An 8,039-nucleotide genomic window follows, 5' to 3' on the forward strand; every position below is an offset into this window, starting at 1 on the left:
TTGTTTGGTGGTGATGCTGTTTTATGGTTAACATATTTTGTTCTTCTTGTTTGTTAATAGATGATACAAATTCTTAACTTAACTCATACTTTTAGAAAGCCTTCATGAGGGTTGTAATAGCATACATGGTAATTTACTGACTACCATAAATCTATTGGGTTACAGGCATATACACACCATCAATGTCTGCTGCAGATCTGCGTGCAGTACCTTTATGATTCGATTGCCTCCTTACGTGACTTGCAGGATGTGAGATTTGTGACGCATTGTGTGCCCATTTGAAGATGTGCACACTGTGGTCTTAAAGGCGTAGCCACGGTCGGCACCAGCATCCAGGCAGGCTTTAGTGTTTCAATGGTGCTTATTTGATACTCAGGAGTCCAAAGGCCACCTTTATAAAAACACCACTACCACCAGTTCAGACTAAAACAATAACATACTCAACAGTAACATCCTGGTTGTCTACCTTGGTATTTGCGATAATTATATACAACACAGTGAACGCCTTTCACTATCTGAAAACATCCAAGCAAAACTGGTTCTGAAATATCTCATGATGTGAGGCAGATGGTGTGTTATGAGACAAACAAGAGTCTCATAACTGACAGGAGAGGAAGAGCTGGGTTGCATGCAGGTGTGTCCGTTCCATCTAAACATGCACAAACTTGAGTCTTTGGTGTGACTACCTTTCTGCCGTGCAAACAGGAAGCCACCAGCAAAAATCTTCTTGAATTTTTAAAATTTGTATTAGATGCCCTGAAATGTTTTCCATGCATAAAACAGAAAAACAAAAACAAAAAAAACAGTACTGCAGTCTTAAACAAACAGATGAACATCTGTAAATGCATGGTAAAGGTAATGAAATAAACACATCAAAGTGGAAACTTCTTTGAGTCTGCAGTAGAAGCAGTCAGCTTTCTGAACTAAGTCTTTACTCCAGTCCCAGTGGATTTTTCTAATCATACAAAAAAAAATGCACTTGTTTTTTACGTTATGGCTGGTTTTGTTTTTGTTTTTTGTGTTTTTTTTTAGATTTTCAGCTTAAACCCACAAAAGCTTATGATGTCCCCTGGTGGAGACTTTGTAGTTCAACCACTTTGCATGCAACTGACTCTGGGACATGAGGAATTTGAACCCACCGCTCATCTATCCCAATCATCAACTAATCCATCATAGTTTTACACACAGAACACGTGCTGGGCTCTAAAAGCCCAAACCAGCAGCTTCAAATGGTTAATGGGGAGCCAGTGCAACAGAATCAACAGCCATGTGACACTTGAGTCACATCATTGTTGATCCAAATAAGGGCATGAATAACAATGCATGACCAAATGGCAATATTACTTAAGTGATGAAAGCAAGAGTTCATGTTTGGTGTAGAATTAGTGGATTAGTGTAGTGGAATTAGGTCTCCAGATAGAGTATTGATGTTTTATACTGTTGTAGCAGTTTGGCAATGACTTCGTGTTTGTCTTAAGGTTTGTCTTGGATTCAAGTTTAATGGATTACCCTCCTTTAAAATAAATAAATAAATAAAAATCTGTGCAACCTGTGCAGAACTCCTCCAGTTAAAGCAGATTTTATTTGTTTGGCATGCTGCCTTATTCATCTGCAAATGGTTAAAGTCAAACATCTTTGAAATGAAGTCTGTATTGTTCTAAAAGACTCCATGCATCTGTTTTGGATGAATGAGCCACTGTGGGGTCTGCCAGAAATTCATAAATCATGTGAATACACGAGACAGTCTTCTTGTTTTCTATATTAGTTTATTGGAGACATATTTATCTCTTAACAGTGACCACAAAATGATGATTCAGTGATTTTGTCATTATTTATTTGCCACAGCCAGGTTTCCCTTTGCCACACCCGTGTTCAGCTCCTTTTCCGTGTTCATGGCCTTTTCCGTGCTCATGGCCTTTTCCGTGCTCATGGCCTTTTCCGTGTTCATGGCCTTTTCCGTGTTCATGGCCTTTTCCGTGTTCATGGCCTTTTCCTTTGTGTGCGCCCTGCAAACAACCATGAAAAAAAAAAAAAATGACTGATGCAGTTTACTGAAACTCAGGTGGCAGCAAACTCCAAAAGGTTGTCAAAGTTGCACCTCTCCCCATGGTTGGAAACCAGACTTGATGCTTTTTAGGGAATCTGCCATCTCCTGTGAATCAGTACACTTCACAATTGTCGCCCTGTCAAAAGCACGTGCCAAAAGTGAGGTCACAACTTCTGGCGCACTTTTTGGCTGTCTGTGCACCTCTCTTTATACACAGCACAGCTGCACTGAAGACAGGAGTGTACCATCATGCTGGTTTTTACTGTTATTTCAATTATCTATCAGTACAGGGGCTGAAGGACATGTGACAAGAATGCAAAAAGATGAGAAAACTAGGGCAAAAAAAAAAAAATAAAATAAAGGCAATTCCTTTGCCTCCTGTTTTGACTTCTACTGCTAACACGGATAAGGTTTTGCCTGAGTGGTGACACTCCAACAAAGCGCCCTGCAGCATTTTTGCAGTTTAGCTTCATGTGGCATGTAAAATTTTCATATAGATAACAAAATGATCCAAATGACAAATATTGATTTATTTTGTAAGATAAGTTTTGAATTTATTACTTCACAGTGCGTAAAGTAAAAAAGGAAAAGAAAAAAAGTATCCCAACCATGGGAAGAGATGATGACAAACACGTGCTACAAGATTACAGAGCCAATCATGGAAGCAAAAAGCGAACAAGTGAAAGCTTTCTTACGTTGTTTGAATCCACAGGTGGCTTTAAGAGAGGAAATTTGCTTTGTTAGTATAAGTTTGTTCTGCTGTGTGTCGCAGGTGTAAAGAAATCTAAGGAAATAAATTCACTCACCTGAGCATTGGCTGCGATTGGAAAAACAACAAGCAAAATTGTTAACTTAAGAAAGACTAGAAAGCAAATGCGTCACATAACTTTTGCAGGACAGCACAGACAATGCTGCCTCTCAGCAACTCGAGACAGGCAGTCACATTTGTATTTAACAAAGAGCACATTGTGTTTGCAGAACTATGCTCATCTGTTTATGTGCATAATAGCAAAATGAAAATAAAACAAACAGCACACACTGTACACCATATTTTACCCATAGTTATGTTAGTTGCTATGTGGCAGAGATTTCTATGTAAAAATATATCTGAATCAGAGACTTACGGTCACTCATTTTGCCTTGGTGCAGTAAAACGTCTTGAAGAGTCCTGAAAAAAAAAAAAAGGAGAGACAAATGAAAGTCTTAAACTTTACTGGCAATCAGTCTGCAAGCAGTCAACAACAGCAGTTACATACCTGAAGCAGAAAGAGAGAGGATTTGTGTCTGATGTCTGTTTTCACATCTCTATTTATATGGCAACACGTGAGATGAAGTATGTGGGTGTGTCAGTGAGGGTGTAACCAGAGTTCTAAGAAATTAGCCTGTTTACCTTTAAAATTACAGATCAGCTTTTGTTCTGCTCCCAGGCACCAAACCCGTCACACGCAATCATTTTCTTGGGAGTGTGCTGAAGGGGGAAAAAATCCACATCAAGAATTTTTGTTTGAAACAATACTAACATAGTAGTTTGCTTAATATTCAGATGTTAATTTTATCTGCAAATGGCCAGTGAGAATGCACTTTTATTGTTGCATTTCTGATCAAATTTGATGAAAGTTGCAACTTTTCAGCAAGCTGCGATTTTTCAAGCACTTAATTATGATGGTTACAGCTAAGGATCCTCACAAAGATAGCCAAACGAGACTGATGGTGTGTGTACAGTACTGTGCAAATGTCTTGAGCCACCCTTCATTTCTTTATATCTTGCCTCCAGTGTGCATACACATTCTTGTAATTTGTTTAAAGTGGTCGTGAAAAACAGTTCTGAGGGGTTTCTGAAGGTCTTTCAAAGTTTTTCTTCGGGCATTGGCTGCTTTTTCACCCATTTTCAGACCAGTTCTTGTACCTAATCATTTTCAGAGGAATGTTTTTTTTTTTTTGGTTAAGCCACTCAACACTGACCTATGAGTCATTCAAGCATGAATCATGTAACTATTACTGAGTCTACACATAACAGCCACTCAAAAATATTAACAGGCAACTTACCAATTTACTTTAGGCACTTTCCTGTTGGAAAAACACAGCAATTTGCTCCCATTTTAGTTGAATTTACAAAGAAATGCCAAAAAAATGGCACAGTTTGAGAAAAATTTTATCTTTATTATCTTTGAAGGGTAGCTATCATGAAGCCATTCTTAAGGAAGGGAAATAGGAAGAAAAAGGTGATGGAAAATTACAAAAGAACTGAACTCAGTGACATCAGGTCTGATGGAGTGAATCCAAATTTGAAATTTCAAATCAGAGGATGTCAGGAGGGAGGTGCAACAGGGTGTGCCTACAGCCATCTGTGCAGCATAATGGAGGCTCTATCATGTCTCAAGGCTGCAGGTGTTGAGATCTTGTCAAAAATGATGGAATTATGAATGATTGGCCTCCACAGAATTATAATAACTCTGTTTTTGCCTTGTATACTGTATTTCCATGTATGATTTCACATTTCAATAAATTGCTGCACCTACTTACCATTTTTCTATCAAAATGCACAGAAATGAAGGAAAGCGCAAGACTTTTGCACAGTACTGCAGGTGTGCCTCTCCTAAAACACACTAGCTAGTTGCAGGCATGTCTGTTCTGGCCTGATGAACTGAAAACCAGTAAAAAAATAAATTTAAAAAAAGGAGCTGGAATCTGGTTCTTCGTCTCTCTGCCTCCCTCCTCCACCTTCCAGCCAATGCAGTTAATTGAATGGTTTAGACTTGTGTTTTGTTGTTCTTGGAAACTGATCAGAGTGATCTCAGCCATACCTTCTCTTATCTGTACTGCCTCTGCACTCGTGTAACAAATTCACTTACAGCATAACATAAAGGAATTGTTATGAGCTTTTAAAAATGCAATTATGTATTTATTATTTCTTTGTTCTCTTGCTTCTCTGATTATTTTTTTTTTTAAATTCCTTAAAATGTAATTGTTGGCCGCAAAAACATACATTTTACAATGCATGTGGTTTTTTCTTTTTGTTTGTTTGTTTTTACCTTTAATTTTAATTTTAATTTATTTATTAGAAATGTTCAAATGCATTCTTGTTTTAGTTTTTAAAAATCTGAGGTCAATTTTATTAAAGCGTACTACATACATTTCCTTCATTATATTTATAACATATCCTTTTTTGTGTGGATTTTGAAATCAGGAAATAGGCGTCTCAACGCCTGAAGACAGGGCTCATGTTGACGATGGGTTGGCTCCACCTGCTGGACATGGCTCGATATTGCAGTTTTTTATCCCCTGTTGATGTGGCGACGGTGCTGCTACTGTTGACGTGAGTGTAGATTTCTGTCTGCCTATTTTGTTTTAAGCACATTTAAACCCTCAGAAGGTCTCAAAACGGAATTTTGGACACTTTCATTATCATGTAGTGTTTTCATAGTCCATTGACTCCAATTCATGGTCGGGGGTGGGGGCGCTACCCCAGCTGCCATAAAGACTATCGGCAATTAGCTCAACCCTAATTGCATGGTAGAAGCACTGCGATGCAGTGGTTTGAATCATATTTATCTAATTTATTTTAATTTGACATGTATTTGAGGAGTTTTCTTCACACACTAAGGTTAATTGTGGGGTTCCACAAGGTTCTATGCTAGGACCAATTCTATTTACATACATGCTTCCCTTAGGCAGAAGGCGTAGCACACGTTTTCATTGCTGGTTTTGGGAAAAGACAAAGAAGAGGAATGTTTTTGTGACATTTTTGTTCTGTAAATACTTTCTGTCAGTGGTTCCTGAAAAGAAGACCATGTACTGTGTTAAAATCACACCGGGCACAGAGAGTGATATTTGGGCCGGGGTTTGGAAGTAGTTGTCCATATGTGGGCGTGGGAGAGCTGTTTGAATGATAATGATTGCCTAACGTGCGACAAAAAAATCGTCTGAAATGCTAATGACAGTCTGGGTTCGCTTACCTGTGTGCAAAGGTAGTTTTTTCTTCTTAAAATTGCTGTAGCTATTTAACAGAGATGTGCAGTATTAATTTTTTATCCAAAGGTGTGGACTCTGTTTTTGGAGTGCCCCTTTCAGAAAAAGATTAATACAAAGTGGCAATTTACTGCATTTTAAAATTATGCAGTCCATACATTATTTGAAAACTAGTGTTATGACAGATATACCGTTTGTAAATCATCTTATTAATGTATTTATTTATCTATAGTCTTAAGAAAGCAGGTCCATCCTTCCATCCATCCATCCATCCATCCCGGTTGCGGGGTCAGCAGCCTAAGCAGAGAAGCCCAGACCTTCCTCTCCCTACTCACTTCCACCAGTTTATCCGGAGGCGTCCAAAGGTGTTCCCAGGCCAGCTGAGAGATAATCTCTCCTGGGTCTGACCTCCTCCCGGTAGAACATGCCCAGAACACCTCACCCAAGAGGCGCTCTGGAGGTATCGTAGTCAGATACCCGAGCCACCTCAACTGGCTCCTTTCAATATGGAGGAGCAGCAGCTCGACTTTGAGCCCCTCCCAAATGGTTGCATCCTATCTCTAAGGGAGAGGCCAGCCACCCTTCAGAGGAAGCTAATTTCTGCCACTTGAATTCACAGTCTCAGTCTTCCGGTCACTACCCAAAGCTCGTGACCATAGGTGAGGGTGGGGTTGTGTGGGGGGCTGGAATCTATCCCAGCTGACATAGGGCAAGAGGCAGGGTACGCCCTGTACAGGTGGCCAGTCTGTCGCAGGGCTAACACAGAGAGACAGAATTATTATTTATTATTAATCTCAGGCTCTCTTCCACAGCATGTCTTTTGTCCTGTGTCTCTCCCCTTACCACCACCCAATTGCAGCACATAACTGCCCCTCACTGATCCTGGTTCTGCCGGAGGTTTCTTCTTGTTAAAAGGGAGTTTTTCCTTTCCACTGTCGCGGAGTGTTTTCAAAGGGGATTGTCTGATTGGGGGAGTTTTCTCTGGATTATTGTAGGGTCTTTACTTTACAGTAAAGATGAAGTGCAGTGCCTTGAGGCAACTGTTGTTGCGAATTGGCCCTATATAAATAAAATTGAATTGAATTTACCATTTAGTAGAATCATTTTGATATTAACATATTTGTGCCTTAACAGCGTGTATGTGTAATATTTACTTTATTAATTCTTAATTCTTTGCTCATTAGCAGGATTTATCCATATGAAGTTAATGTGTATGTGGACTCGAGCCTGATAAAACAGCTCCCAGTGATAGTTTTCAATGTTGTTATTGTTTTCACAATTCTGTGGAAATTGCAGAGCACTGACTCTGAGTCTTAAGTGACTGACCTCAGTGCTGTTGCTCTTCGTCAGATGCCTGTGGCATTTGTCTGCCAGGCTGCTGCCTGTGTGCTGCATGTTTTTTAGCTCTCAGACTTTGGTAGAGGCAGCACTCAGTCTGTGAAGAATGGTGGGAAATTCGGCCCCCGCACCACACCTTTCTTTAGGAAGCCCCTCTTTAGTACTCTCAACGTGTAGTCTTGAGATCATGGGAGAAACAGCTATTGAAACCACAGAGGGAACACACAGCACATGCATCTCATTTGTAATGTCTAGGAAAGGATCTCTATGAGAATAACAGTAAGTTCTTCAAAAATGCATAATTTAAAAGAGATTGGAAAGCATCCAAAAAGAATAGCCACACTCTAAAATTAGATTATATTCTCTAACTATTATAATATTGCCAGTGTCTGAAGCATAAAAGCCTATAAGAAATAGAGCAGATTTGCTGCCAAGCCTGTGGTGTTACATTTACATATGAAAAAAAAAGGTGTTTCTCATTTTTGTTTATTACAGTGTCATATGAGCAGCAGTGCTAATCTAAAATTCACAGAGTGTGTCGCATGTACCGAGGGTGACGGGCTTTAGCTAGCCTGCCTTGAGCAGATGATAAGTGAGGAGGGGAAAGAGCAAGTGCGTTATAGGGGGAGAGGGAGGGAGGACACGCGGGTGGGAGGTTTGGAGAGAGAGAGAGGGAGAGAGCGGG

At 39.7% G+C, this 8,039-nt stretch overlaps 1 long non-coding RNA gene across 1 annotated transcript; it reads right to left on the reverse strand.

Annotated features, from left to right (window-relative positions):
* Positions 1-1,749: 1,749 nt before the first annotated feature.
* Positions 1,750-4,108, reverse strand: LOC115772704 (uncharacterized). The gene is made up of 6 exons (XR_004019047.1): positions 4,094-4,108; positions 3,304-3,515; positions 3,172-3,215; positions 2,854-2,864; positions 2,743-2,763; positions 1,750-2,006 (listed from the first exon to the last, which is right to left on the reverse strand). It is a non-coding gene; the product is annotated as an uncharacterized LOC115772704 (long non-coding RNA).
* Positions 4,109-8,039: the final 3,931 nt, after the last annotated feature.

The sequence above is a fragment of the Archocentrus centrarchus genome, chromosome 22 (assembly GCF_007364275.1).
Source record: "Archocentrus centrarchus isolate MPI-CPG fArcCen1 chromosome 22, fArcCen1, whole genome shotgun sequence".
Lineage (NCBI taxonomy): Eukaryota > Metazoa > Chordata > Actinopteri > Cichliformes > Cichlidae > Archocentrus > Archocentrus centrarchus.